At 39.6% G+C, this 12,671-nt stretch overlaps 1 protein-coding gene across 17 annotated transcripts in view; it reads right to left on the bottom strand.

Annotated features, from left to right (window-relative positions):
- MYO1B (myosin IB) overlaps positions 1-12,671 on the bottom strand; it is a 136,381-nt gene that overhangs the window by 117,638 nt on the left and 6,072 nt on the right. For all 17 annotated transcript variants that reach the window (XM_086898478.1, XM_086898473.1, XM_086898479.1 and 14 more), the window contains 2 exons: positions 1,292-1,342; positions 569-730 (listed from right to left, as the gene is read on the bottom strand). The gene's annotated coding sequence lies outside the window, so the exon portion shown is untranslated. The remainder of the gene's footprint in view (positions 1-568; positions 731-1,291; positions 1,343-12,671) is intronic.

Genomic DNA, 12,671 nt, shown 5'->3' with positions numbered 1-12,671 from the left:
ATGCTGTAGTGGACTTGTGGCAGGGAAGTTTTAAGAATCTTTTACTCCAAGCCTTCATCACTGGAAATTTAGTGGCAGAATAAAGCTAATTCAGACTGCAGCATTTTTATAATCAGGCTGTGTAAAGCCACATGGGTAAGATACAGGTATGGCATACAAGATACAGTTTCTTTTTCAAAAGAAACCCCTTTTTGTCCAGCCTACAACATAGTCCCGGTAACCCTCAAGATACATGGTAAAGGAAGCTTCCTACAGCTTCTCCTTAGAGAAATCTGATGTGGATCATAAATCAGGTCAGTATATTAAAGCTGTTAAAAGAATGACTAGAAATATTAACTTCTTTCCGATTCAGCTTAGTCTAAATTGCTTTACTGAAACACAGTGGCTGCAGAGGTCACAAACTGCTCATGGCCAAGACCATGCTCTGTCCTACCCTTCCAGCCATTTTTTACATCACCTTTCAGTGCACTGAGCAGTCTGGCTCCAGGCTTCACCCAGAGCAATTGTTCCACATGTTAAGAGATAACCTACATGTCACAGGCAGATGTAACTGGTCTTCTGACCTTACCTTCAAATAAACAGATGATTATTTTACTTTGATGGTGTTTCTTGAATGTATTTCTAGGCACATTTTTATCATCAGTTGGGAATGAATGTGAATCCAGAGAGTACATGCGGTGTGAAATGACATTTTAGAGTGGCTTCACTTTTTCAGAAAAAAGGATAGAATCTGTAATTAAATTTAAGATTAATTCTGCATTTGTCAAAGCTGTTTTGATTAGCCTTATCATGTATCTTATACAGTGTAACAAAAAAAAAAAAAAAAGGGGAACACAAAACCACCATTTATTTACCAGGTAATTTTTCAAATGCATGGAAAAACTTTACTCAATAAAATAGAGGACCACTTATATACCCAGCCTAAAAATCTGGTAGTCAGGCTATCCATAGTGATCTCATGGTTCTGCTATGATTCAGGAACACAGAAATCCATTAAAATGCTTTCATTAATCCCTGATGCTTTTACTGTATGCAAAAGGCACGCAGCTTAAATACGGAGTTGTACAACAGGTTTTAACCTTCTGCCATGACTCCTTTCTGAATCTCACTGGCTTGGGGAGGGAAACAAATTATGAATCTGAACTGCAACAATGAAAAATTTAGATACAAGTTAGGGCAGAATGTTTTGCAAGACATGACTACCATGACCAACACATTTGAGTGAATAAATGGTATTCTGAAGGCCATGGTTAATCACCTTCTACATGAACAGGAAAACATTCAGCTTTACCTTGCTGGAAATAAGTTGTGCAACTCCCATACAAACTGGTGCAGACAGGAGCTGAAAAATAAAAAGAAGTTAAGGGAGAGTAAGAGCCTTTTTTACTGAAAACAAGCAATTTGTCTGTATTTCACCTCAAAGTTCATTTATGCTCATTTACATGCAATGATACATGATTGCTTTTGGTGTTGCTTTGAAGACAGTAAGGTGGTGAAAAATTTGGTTCCATTCCTTGTGTTTTCATTAAGCTAACAGCCAAAAAAACCAGCAACAAAAATAAAAATAATTGATCATGATAATTATAATGATAATGATACAACAATAATAAAAATCTCATAAGCACATGCAAAAGGTACACACTAACTCATCAGCTCTATATTCCCACTGAAAAGAGGTGATGAACGCTGTCCTGCACAGCTGCTTCCAGAGCCATTGGAACTTATCCTACTCACAGGAATCAAAAGAAATAATAACTGTGGCCTTAACAAAATCAAGCACTTCCATGAACACAAGAATATGGCTTTTTATCTCTCAATCTTTCTGGCAGCTCCTTTTCACAGGGCAGCACTCAGGCGACGGCAGACAAAGGCAAGCTGCAGAGCCAGCCTTACCAGCCAGACAGCTGCCACCATCTTCAGGCTGTTTGAAGGATTTAGTTTAGTTTTAATTTAGATCTTGTAGCTCTTTGTCACTTCAACACTGTTAATTTTTTCCTGATGAATTGCACTGGTGCTGGGTCTCTGCCATTTTCCCCTCAGCCCCACACAAGCAGCATCCCTTTTAGCAGAGGTAAACGCCTCTGCTTTGTCTCCACTGCAATATTGAGGCACCGTGTCTGGGATTTTACAAGGAGTTGTCTCCCTGCGGACACCTCATGTGCCCAGCTCCCCTGTCTTGATCAAGTAACTTCAGTTTTGTTACCGATGCCTAGAAAACACCCACCACACCCATCTTTTAAAGTTCAATGCAGCAACTTTAAATTAGTCAGATCAAGGGGAAGAAAAAAAAAAAGCCAGAACTAAGGAAGCAGTATTTGCGTCAGTGGACATTTGCTTGCAAGCTTCTTTCAAATCTAAATCAGGACCCAACATCTTTTTGTCTGCCAATTTTTTTTCCAAGCTCTGCTAAAACTTTAAGCAGCACAATCACAATAGAAGGTCCTATAGCATTTAGTGATAAACATTTACCAGAGCAAAGACAACATAAATTTCTTAATTTAAAAAATCAACCAAGAAAAATAATTTTTCCTTTAGTAAGATAAAAATTAAAACTGTCTTTCTTTATTTCCTTTTTTTTTTTTAAGATAAATTTAAAATTAACTACTATGCTGGAAATACATCAGGGGAATTCATTTTTCTGTTTCAGATTTGAAGGATTAACTCTTCAATTATTAAGTTGTACCAACAGCTGATCACTTGCTGTGCAGTCTATTTTTAAAAGTCCATGAAAGATTAGTGTAACCAGAATACCTAGAATAAGAACATTTAGCAAGACCCTGCCATGCAGAAATCTGAAATTAGTGTTTGAGACCTGGTATATCAATTTACAGTTAATGCCAGGCTTGCTCTCAGGGGGGCTCAGGTCACTTTTTAATGGCCTTCAACAGCTGCACACACACACAACCCTCCTCCCTCCCCAAACCACCACCCAACATACAAGTATTGTTTCCAACTGTGGGGGCAATTCAAATCCTTACTGAAAACATTTGATGTCTGCTTTACATTCAAAATTACATATTGATTCACAAAAGGAAGGACATCACAATTTTCTCTTTTTTAAAAAAAAAAAAGGTTGGGATGGGAGTGGGCTATTTTAAACCGGGAATGATGCATTTCTCTAGAGCTGCCAGCACATCCCTTTGAGGTCCTGATAAAATCCTGGTGGCCATATTCCAGAGGATTTGTACTTCTCAGAGTTCCAGGGTGAGAAGAAGAGAGAGAGGAACCAAAAATCCCTCTAAAGCATCGTTCTCTGCTTACTGCTACTCTTTCCAAGTCCCTCTGACTGAGGTGTTGGTCCTCCAGGAACTGCAGGCAGGTTAAGAAACAGGTCACTGTCATGCAGGTCACTGTCTCCTGTGAGGGTCACCTGAATGAGGGTCACCCTGCCTATAAAATGCAGTGATTTCTCAGATAAGCTCCTCAGTATGCACCTCTCTGCATCTGTTTCCTTAAAATATTCAGCATGTCTAAACCCACCAGAGTGTATCTTTCTATTTAAAGGAACACCTCACTTTGCAAGAACTCACATTTTCAGGATCTGTCCCCAGACAGAAAGTCTAGTAAAAATTGTCCAAATGAATGATGTTTTTCAGCATATCCTTCTGAAAATTACACCCCATGAAGGGTTTACTGCTGTACAGTGACCTGCTAGCTCCAGGTTACAAGGACCTGGCAAGTACAGATATCAGACACAAGTTACCTTTAGAACTCCTTTAGCTTAAATAAAGTATTATCTCAGAACTCACTCCATAGATCTGAAGCTGAGACAAGAAGTGACATGAAATAAATGAAGTCTTAATAAATTTATGTGACCCCCTTGAGTACAAGCTTTATTTCTCCAGTAACTTCTGTACTATGCAAGCCAAAGCAGCAGAGAACTCAGGCACATCAGCAGCCAGATGAGAGGGTACACAGTGACTGATCAGCTTTGAAACAAGAATTACAACTCTAGCAGGCATTAGCAAAGCATCAGCACAGCAAGAGTTAAGAGTGTGGCCTGTACTTTACTGGTGGGAAGAGTTTGGGAAACAGAAATAGTAGGAATAGGATCCTTTAAAATTACTTCAGCTTTTATTAACATATTTTTACAGGACATCCCAGTTAAGCCAGGCAGCATGTTTACAATAGGGTCCTGTCTAAGGACAGCTTAAAACTATTACACAGTACATACAGAAGGACAATACAGTCCCAGTACAAGCTACCAACAGGCAGTAAATCACGTCAAAACCTCATGTTACACCTGATTAACTGCTTGGCTCCAGTACTGCAACCTGCTCCAAGAATGCTTGCTTCAGTGTAGTTAGGAGTTGTCAGAGAATTTATGTCATCTGATGGCAAGTTACATAAAATGGTGCCCCAGTGTCTCATTTAAGAAGCATTACTTGGCATGAGCTACAGGAGTGTGTGGCTTCACACCTGCAGTATCCTCTGGTGCTATGTGTTCCTTAAAAGTGGACTCCATTTAGATGTCTCATTTACTAGAAGAAATCACATCACCTCTGTCCCAGTGGGATCATATGAGCCTGGATTACAACTCTATATGAATTACAAACACATCCAAAATTTTATCACTCATGAGTCAGTCTACCCTCAACTCAGCAAAGCAATGAAATTAAATTTCCCAAAAAATTTTCCTTGATTCTAAGAATGGCTTAAAAATAGACACCTTTGCAAATATGAAGACCTTACATTTTTCACTAAATGTACAAACCCAAGAGTGAACCAAACAGTAAAATCTGTCCATCACCTCCACACAAAGGAAACCTTGTTTCTCCAAAGTCAACCCAAGTTACTAGAGAGACAAATTTTGAGAGAATCCCAAAGTCTGTAGATTAGATGTTTGTAAAACACACAAGGTACTATGAAAACCAAGCAATAATCCTTATGAAGTCTGTGTTTATCTGACAGTCAATCAGCAAGACATCTGGCATTATCTGAAATGCTGTGCATCTTGATCAAGAGTTAGAATCCTGTAAATCAGCAAAGGTGTTTAATTGTACAGTCTGCTAGCCCTGACTCTGTGCACAGCTTTTTTCCAGAGTTGTGAAGGAATTTAGCAGAAAGCTGAATGTCAATTTTAGCAGTAATATCATCTACACCACACACAATCAAATCAAATATTTCTATGGAGTTCCCCATGCTTGACCAGCAGGAGACTTGTTTGTATTCTTCTGTAAGATTAAGTAATCATAGCATATTTTTAAAGTGCAGTCTTATTATCTCTTTCCTCAGGCAAAGCAGTGATACTTCAGCTTTATCCTGGATAAACTGTTGAGGTAGTCTGTGGGACTCACCACTCACTTCAAGTGTCTGCAGGAAATGTAAACCCAGTAAAGAGGACAATTTCTTGCATTTAGCATGTTGCAATACACATGGGAGGCTAAGCCCCTGAATTCCTGCTCTTACTTATTGATTGAGGCAATTTTGTATTCTAACAATTAGATCACAGAAAACCATTTTCTTCTAAAATTAAACAAGGAGTTTAATTAAAGTCAGAACAAGTCTACTAAAATAACAGCAGAACAACAGAGCACAGATGTCTGGACTGCAAATGCATTTACCTACTTTTTTTGCTCAGTCATAACAGCATTTCCACAGCAATCACAAGAAGAGCTTTAATAAATGAAAAGCCTGATGTTAAATCACTTTTCCCTGGCAGAAGATGAAAAAAGTTCTTCTGGTTTTAGTAAGGGGTAAGACCCAAGCTAAATGCTGAGGCCATGGTGAAACAGATACAAAAAATCCATTAGAAATCCTGATATGGAAATGCAGATCAATGCATCCACCAGCTGTAGTGACATTTAAGGGAGGGGAGAGCATCTGAATGGTACCACCATGGTGGCCTTTAGACACAAGCACTTGAGTAATTGAGAAGAAAGAAAGAAACCAGCACCTGTTCCCTAACAAGGTGTGACATGAGATGTAAGCACCAAGCACCAGGAGCTTCAATCTGAAATGGAAATGCACACAACAGCATGGGGGGAAGGGTTTTGGTTAAGCAGTTAACACCGGGAAAAATAAAATGGTAAGATGCTCTCCTTTGGTGAGAGCTGCAGTTCAGATGACTTCTCTCTCTGAACCCAGAATGGCACAGGACTTGTCCTTACAGATGGCAAAGCTTCAAGAGACAGTAGCTGTGGCAGGAACACCAATAATGATGCCACATTTTCAGATTCAGAGCTTGTAGCTGGGAAAGGAGGAAATGTAGGTGGGAGGGAAGCAGCTCAGCCATCATGATCTCAGCAGTTGTAAGAGTCAGCAAGTACTCCCAGGATTTAGGGAATTGCTCTCCAAGCCTTTGGTGAGATGTGGCCATGGAGCTGTGCTGCTGTGACACAAGCCACTGGGCACAGTCCAGGACCTTTGTCACAACCAGTCACACTGCAGGGCACAGTGAGGTCCAGGAGGGTGCTCACCAGTTGTCACTGCCATCAAGTTGCCATTTACAGAGCTCAGCACACTGCACAGCCTTGACCTTTGCAGATCTGAGGTGACCACTTCAACTGGCTCTGGTTTGGAAAATACAAAATTAGTAAATTAGCCTTTACCCAGCTTCCTAATCTCCAGGTGCTTTTATTTAATGGCAAGAAAAATCAGAGGTTCAGTCTTAACCAAAGTTTCAGTGAACTTAACAGCTGAAAATGTGACAAAGGCTGGCTGTGCTCATTGCCTTGCTCAATCACCTGCAAATGCATGAAGTGGAAGCAGCGGTATCTGCCTATACAGACCCAATGACTAAGTGCAGGTACTTGTACGTGATTTTCTTTTCCTGGTCTTGCAATTCTTCACCTGGAGCATCAAATACCAGAGCTGTGATGTGTTAACACCACCTTTCCTGTGGGGCTGTGCTCTACTGCTCCACAGCAGACTTCCAAGAAGCCATGTGCCTCTGGAAATTCAGACTGCTAGAGACACCCATAAGGCAAAATGAATGGAAACTGCTGTATTCCTTCCAAATAGATCCATGCAATTTTTAAATCGACTTTCAAAAATGCACCAAACATACCCAGGGGAAATAAGCTAACAATGAGGATTGCTGCCTGAAATAATTATACAGATAGCTCAGGGCGTTTAGCATAGTGATGAAAGAAAAGAATCAAGAAAAAGCGATTACCAGGCTTCACAGCAATAATGTGATTTAGCAAATCCCGCACTTTCTGTTCCACAACAGAAACTTTGACATTGCCTAGATTTATAAATACCGTTCTGTATGTGGTGGTTTTCCCAGTTTAGGAGTCCCTGCTGAGAAGCTCAATATTATACTGGAAACACTCCCGTAGCAGAGGGCTACCACTCTCATTTTGACATGCTTGCAGATTTGTGACTTCATTGTTATTTCACTACACGGCTTTGTAAGAAGTGATTTTACTGCAAATAAAACTACCTGCTCATATAAAAGCTTGTACATTCAAGTGCAGTACTGAAAGACAAAGCTGTGCTTTGCCAGGGTACCAGGCTAGATCAATTCTTGCTGAGAAGAAGCACAAAGATGGGTAATGGACTTCAGGATGTCTCCAAGCCAGAGCTGTGAGCTGAGCTGTCTAAATACATTGCAAGCCTCAAAATCCTGACAAGCTTTCTCTTATTGAACTTCAAGAGAATTTAAAGGGAACTCAGGCACAATTTCTAGGTGAGTATAGTTTGGTGAAGATCAGAAAAATAAGCCTTTGGAGTTTTTTAATATTTCCTTTAAATTAAATAGTCATCTGATAGCAGTTAAACAATATAGTGGCAAGTTCTAACGTGTGCAATGAAATGGTATTTCACTACCTTCAAATAACCAGCAGGATGAGATATCAGAGACATTAGACCTGACTGTGTTATTCCTCCCTTGAAACTACACCTACAGTATTTCAGCATTACAACAATTTGCACTTGCATCATCTTTTCCCTTATTAAAAAACCCCCAACACAACACAACCAGTGTTTCTACAAGCAACTCTTGCTCAATTAAAATACTATATCCAAACAGATTTACGCTACACCCTGTTTTGTCATGAAAGTACTAAATTCCAGATGATGAGCATATGTGGGTGTCTGCTCCTGACTCTAAATCCTGTTTTAAATATATATTTCAAAGAAACCTTCCATATAGTCAAGGTCAGTGGGGAGGAAGCAGGAAAAACTGAATTGTTAAAATTGCACAGAAGGATTAAGAAAGTTACGCACAAGGAGTTTGTTTCTATGCTATTTTAGCAGGATTCAAATCTGTATTTTTTTTGGTATGTCTTAGTTTGTTGAGGCTTGAAATCTTGGAATACATGAGAGACAATCACTGAGTAGAAACTACAGTGTGAACACAAACAATAATAAAAAACCTAGTTTAAAAGAATGCCTGTAAACATTTCTAGTACTAAACCTGCCAAATTACACCTATAGTCAGTTGTTAATCTCATCTCACCAGTATTTCCTTGGTTTGTTAGATATCACATCCTAGAATGTGAACTTCAATAGAAACCCAGGCTTGGGATCCATGTGTCAGGGGCATAGCACACCTCCCCAAAATCCCAAAAAGAGTAACAGGGATACAAACAAAAAAAAAATAAAGAAGGAAAGAACACAAGTTAACAGATAAAGAAAGAGGTGTTCTTTAAAATTACCTATGCTGTACCCAAATATCCTTATTTATTTATATTAGGATGATTTTAATAACACAGTCTCCCTGGAAAAAAAAAAGTTGGGTGCGACAGTTCTAATCATACTATAAGCCCCTATTAACAAAAATAATGCCAGTGCCATCACAATGGCATTCTTATGCAAAACCAAGAACTTTGCAAGGAAACACACTTTCCAGATGGATACAGCTATATGCAATTTACAGATAGGGAAATAGAGCCACTGAAAGGCAAAAGCTCTTCCTTAAGGGGCTTTGCCTCAAAGTTTGGGATTCAGCTGAGCAACATGACTACTGCTTCAAATGCTGATCATTGCTCAGCTTTCACCTTCTACTCCCCTGTCTGCATTTCTAGTGTTTATTCAACTGCACACCCATTTACCTCTGAATAGTGCACACTTGGGTTGAGACATGCATACAACATTTAGCAAAATGCAGTCAGGGCCTCTAAGCATCATCACTACACACACATTATCAGAGTGGCGACAGTCCTAAAACTGGCTATAGGATGGATGGGAAAGAATGACTGCAAGAAGGAAGTTTTTATGGAATAAAGCTCATTACATATTAATCTAATACTTCTATTTTGCAAAACTTATGGACAACTTCTCTACTTTGAAGCACATGTGTTGTTGTGAACATGTTTTTTTTTCCTGCAGGTCAAACAAGAGTATTTACTAGAGATTAAGATATAAACGCTAAAAAAGAACAAAAAATGAGCTACAATTAGAAAATTCTCCTTTCAAACAATACCAAAATAGTAAGTCATGTACTAGAATGAGTGAAATATTTTATTACAGTGGAGAAGTGCTTACTTCATGCTATGGCATATACCATGACATAGACAAACCTGACTGCTGATGAAAGAAATGGGCTTCTACAATTTGAATCTTGCCTTTGCTCCTGGACTGCTTGAAAATCCTTTTCCAAACAGCTTTCTCTTTAACCAATTTTCCATATTCAGAAAGGCTACTTGCAACTGATGAAGAAATACTGATCTCATGTCTTCACGGATAACAACTCCTTGGACAGTCTGAATCTCAGTGCGAGACACAACTTGCTTTACAATGTGCTGGAATTAAACACACCTCCTAACACCCGCTACTTTGGCTTCATTTCAAGAGATCCTCCATGTCCTACCCACCTGGCAGAGGATAAAGTCAAGCCAAGCCAGTGTTTAGGCAAGTAGAAGTAGCTATGGGAGGAAAATCTGGTTTGGAAAAAAGCTATGTCAAATAGGTCCAGAGGAGTGCCTCGAAGATGATCAGGGGGCTGGAGCATTTTCTCTATGAGGACAGGCAGAGAGAGTTGGGGTTGTTTAGTCTAGAGAAGAAAAGGCTCCAGGCAGAGCCTATAGCAACCTGCCAGCACTTTTGGGGGGCCTACAGAATAGATGGGGAGGGATTCTTTATAGGGGAGTGTAGTTTTAGGATGAGGGGTAACAGTTTTAAACAGAAAGAGGGCAGATTTAGGTGAGATAGTAGGAAGAAATTCTTTACTGTGAGGGCAATGAGACACTGGAACAGGCTGCCCAGAGAAGCTGTGAATGCCCCATCCCTGGCAGAGTTCAAGGCCAGGTTGGCTGAAGCTCTGAGTTATTCTCTGAGGAATAATGCAAGTTGTCCCTGCCCATGGCAGGGTATTGGAACTAGATGGTCTTCAATGTCCCTTGCAATACAAACCATTCTGTGATTCAGTATCTCACTATTTTCTTTCCATAGCAGGAGGTAGAACCTAATTTTAGGTACTGTCTTTCTCAACATGATCTTTTTGAATGGCAACACAGTTCTTTTAATTTTGGTAATTATATTAGGATAACTCTTTACAGCTGCCTCCCTGCTAATTATTCCTTACCTTGCACAACACTAGGTTTTGGTAAAGAAAGCCACATGGAAAACATAGTGTTTATCTTGGTGAACTCAGCAAAATAACCACACTCCTTGAAAACAAATGCATTCATGAAAACGCTGCCACCTCTGAGTCACCACACAAGTCCCACATCAGCACACAACCTCCTGTAATTTCAGATCCTCATTAAACTTATCAGCACACATATCTTTTCAGACTGATGAAACAGGAAAACTTTCAAGACAGCAGCAGCAGGCTTTGCTGTCCTCTAGCTATAATCTGCTGAATTTGGGAATTCCCTTCAGAGTTGTTTCCCCTCTTAATGCTAATGGGCATGGCACAAAGACCATAGATTCTGCATTTATTCAGAAAAAATTATTCTCCTATTGAGAAAAAAACATGGAGTCCACAAAGCAATGTGAAGATACTTGTTCTCAGCAGAACTGCAAAACAACAAATCTTCAAATAAGCAAAAAAAACCTCTGATTTTTCAAAAAACCCACTTTAATTACTGTGTGGTTTGTTCAGTTTTCTTTTGAAGATGCCTAACATATGGTATGATTTACACAACTCTGGCAGTGAGCTTGAGACAGAAGATTCAAATCCAACTGCAGAAGTATGCAAAACTTAACACTATGCATCAAGATTGTCCTTCTCATCAGCTGACTATGGCCATTTAAGTTTGCATTGATAATTAATTCCTATTTCCAAATATTCTTTAAATACTTGGAAATGTCATTTTTAAATTTTTTGTATGTACAGCTTGTTCTCATAGCTGGTGACATCAGAGCCACCAAGGGGCAGAGATCACTGGCTTCCTTGAACAAGGCAGTCCCCTTGTTACTGGAGTGCACTGACAGTCTTGGCTTCAACAATCTCAATCTATAGAAAAAATATTTGTACACAAAGGAAACGGCACTTTATAAGACACAGCCTTCAAAGTGTGCAGCCCACAGACTCCAGCTGTGCCTCCCTCCCTCGAGGGTTTATGCAGGTCCCTTCTGAGCTGCCACCATAGCTGTGCCACGGAGCCACTAGGCAGCCACCTCTCCCAGCAATGGCAAGCAGGCTGGGAAAAACCCCTCAGCTGCCTGTTTTATTTCTAGGGTTTTATTACAAGGGAAGAAGCTGAAAGCAGGGCCATGTACTACAAAATATTTCAATAATATCTCTCCTTTTTTCCTCATTCAGTGCCCTGCACCTCCCAGCACTGTGACTGCACCATGTGTTCATATACAGCATTAGGTTATTTCCCTCACTGTAAAAGCACCTTAAAAAACAGCAACAGAAGGTTTGTAAAACAAAGCTTGAAAAAAACTACACCACAGGAGTTTAACCAAGAACCTCTTGCTCGTTTCTCAGGAGTTCAGAGAACCCAGTGGTTTCTTTTTTGGCAAAAGATAGTTTTTAGTGGTATAAGTTATCTGCACTGCTGTAGTGTTGGTGCAGCACTTCTCAGGCTCTGGGTCACAAGTGGGTCATAAACCTTCATGCAGCAGATTGCAAAACAACTCTGCTCAGAGTAAGATGCTTTTAGAAGATATCTGTACCTTCCTTGGTATGGAAAGAACTAAACAAAATCAGCACTGGAAAAAATGATAATAATTCAAAAGCTTTGCCTCATTATTTTGATTGCAAATGATAACTGCTGTGGCAGCACTCCACAATGCATTTGTGATTAATTTTTTCCACCAAGGTTAGGCAATTCTCACATTTTTTCCAACAAGTTTAGAAGGCCATAAAAAACCTTGAAAACCACTGGTCTAGATGGCTTCACCATCAAGGTCGTCTGTCTAAAAATCTCACTTGCAGATTCTCACCAGGTTAATGCCGGGGACCCTGAACTATAGGAGAGGAGGAAAATTGAGATCACAGATTTCCACTCATGTTGGTTTTGGAACCAATTATATAAATGATACAAAAAGGAATTCTTTATTCTGTGTTCAAAGTATTGAGAATTGTGATAAATACATGTCATTAAGTATTAGAAATGATAAAAGATTCAAAGGACATCGGGAAATAAGGGATTAATGGTTTCTATTTTAACATAGTAACTACATGGTACCACCACTTTCATGTTTTGGCTGTATTTACATTACTAGACACTTGGGGTGGAAGAGGAAAAGCCCTGTTCAATTCCTTTTAACCATTGGGAATCTAACACCAGACTGCTTGCTGGGATGCTCCCTTGCACACAAAGGCCTGA

Source organism: Cyanistes caeruleus, chromosome 7, assembly GCF_971803275.1.
Source record: "Cyanistes caeruleus chromosome 7, bCyaCae1.hap1.1, whole genome shotgun sequence".
In the NCBI taxonomy this organism is placed as follows: domain Eukaryota; kingdom Metazoa; phylum Chordata; class Aves; order Passeriformes; family Paridae; genus Cyanistes; species Cyanistes caeruleus.
Note: the sequence above shows the minus strand (reverse complement) of the source record. Positions and strands in the feature narration are given on the sequence as shown.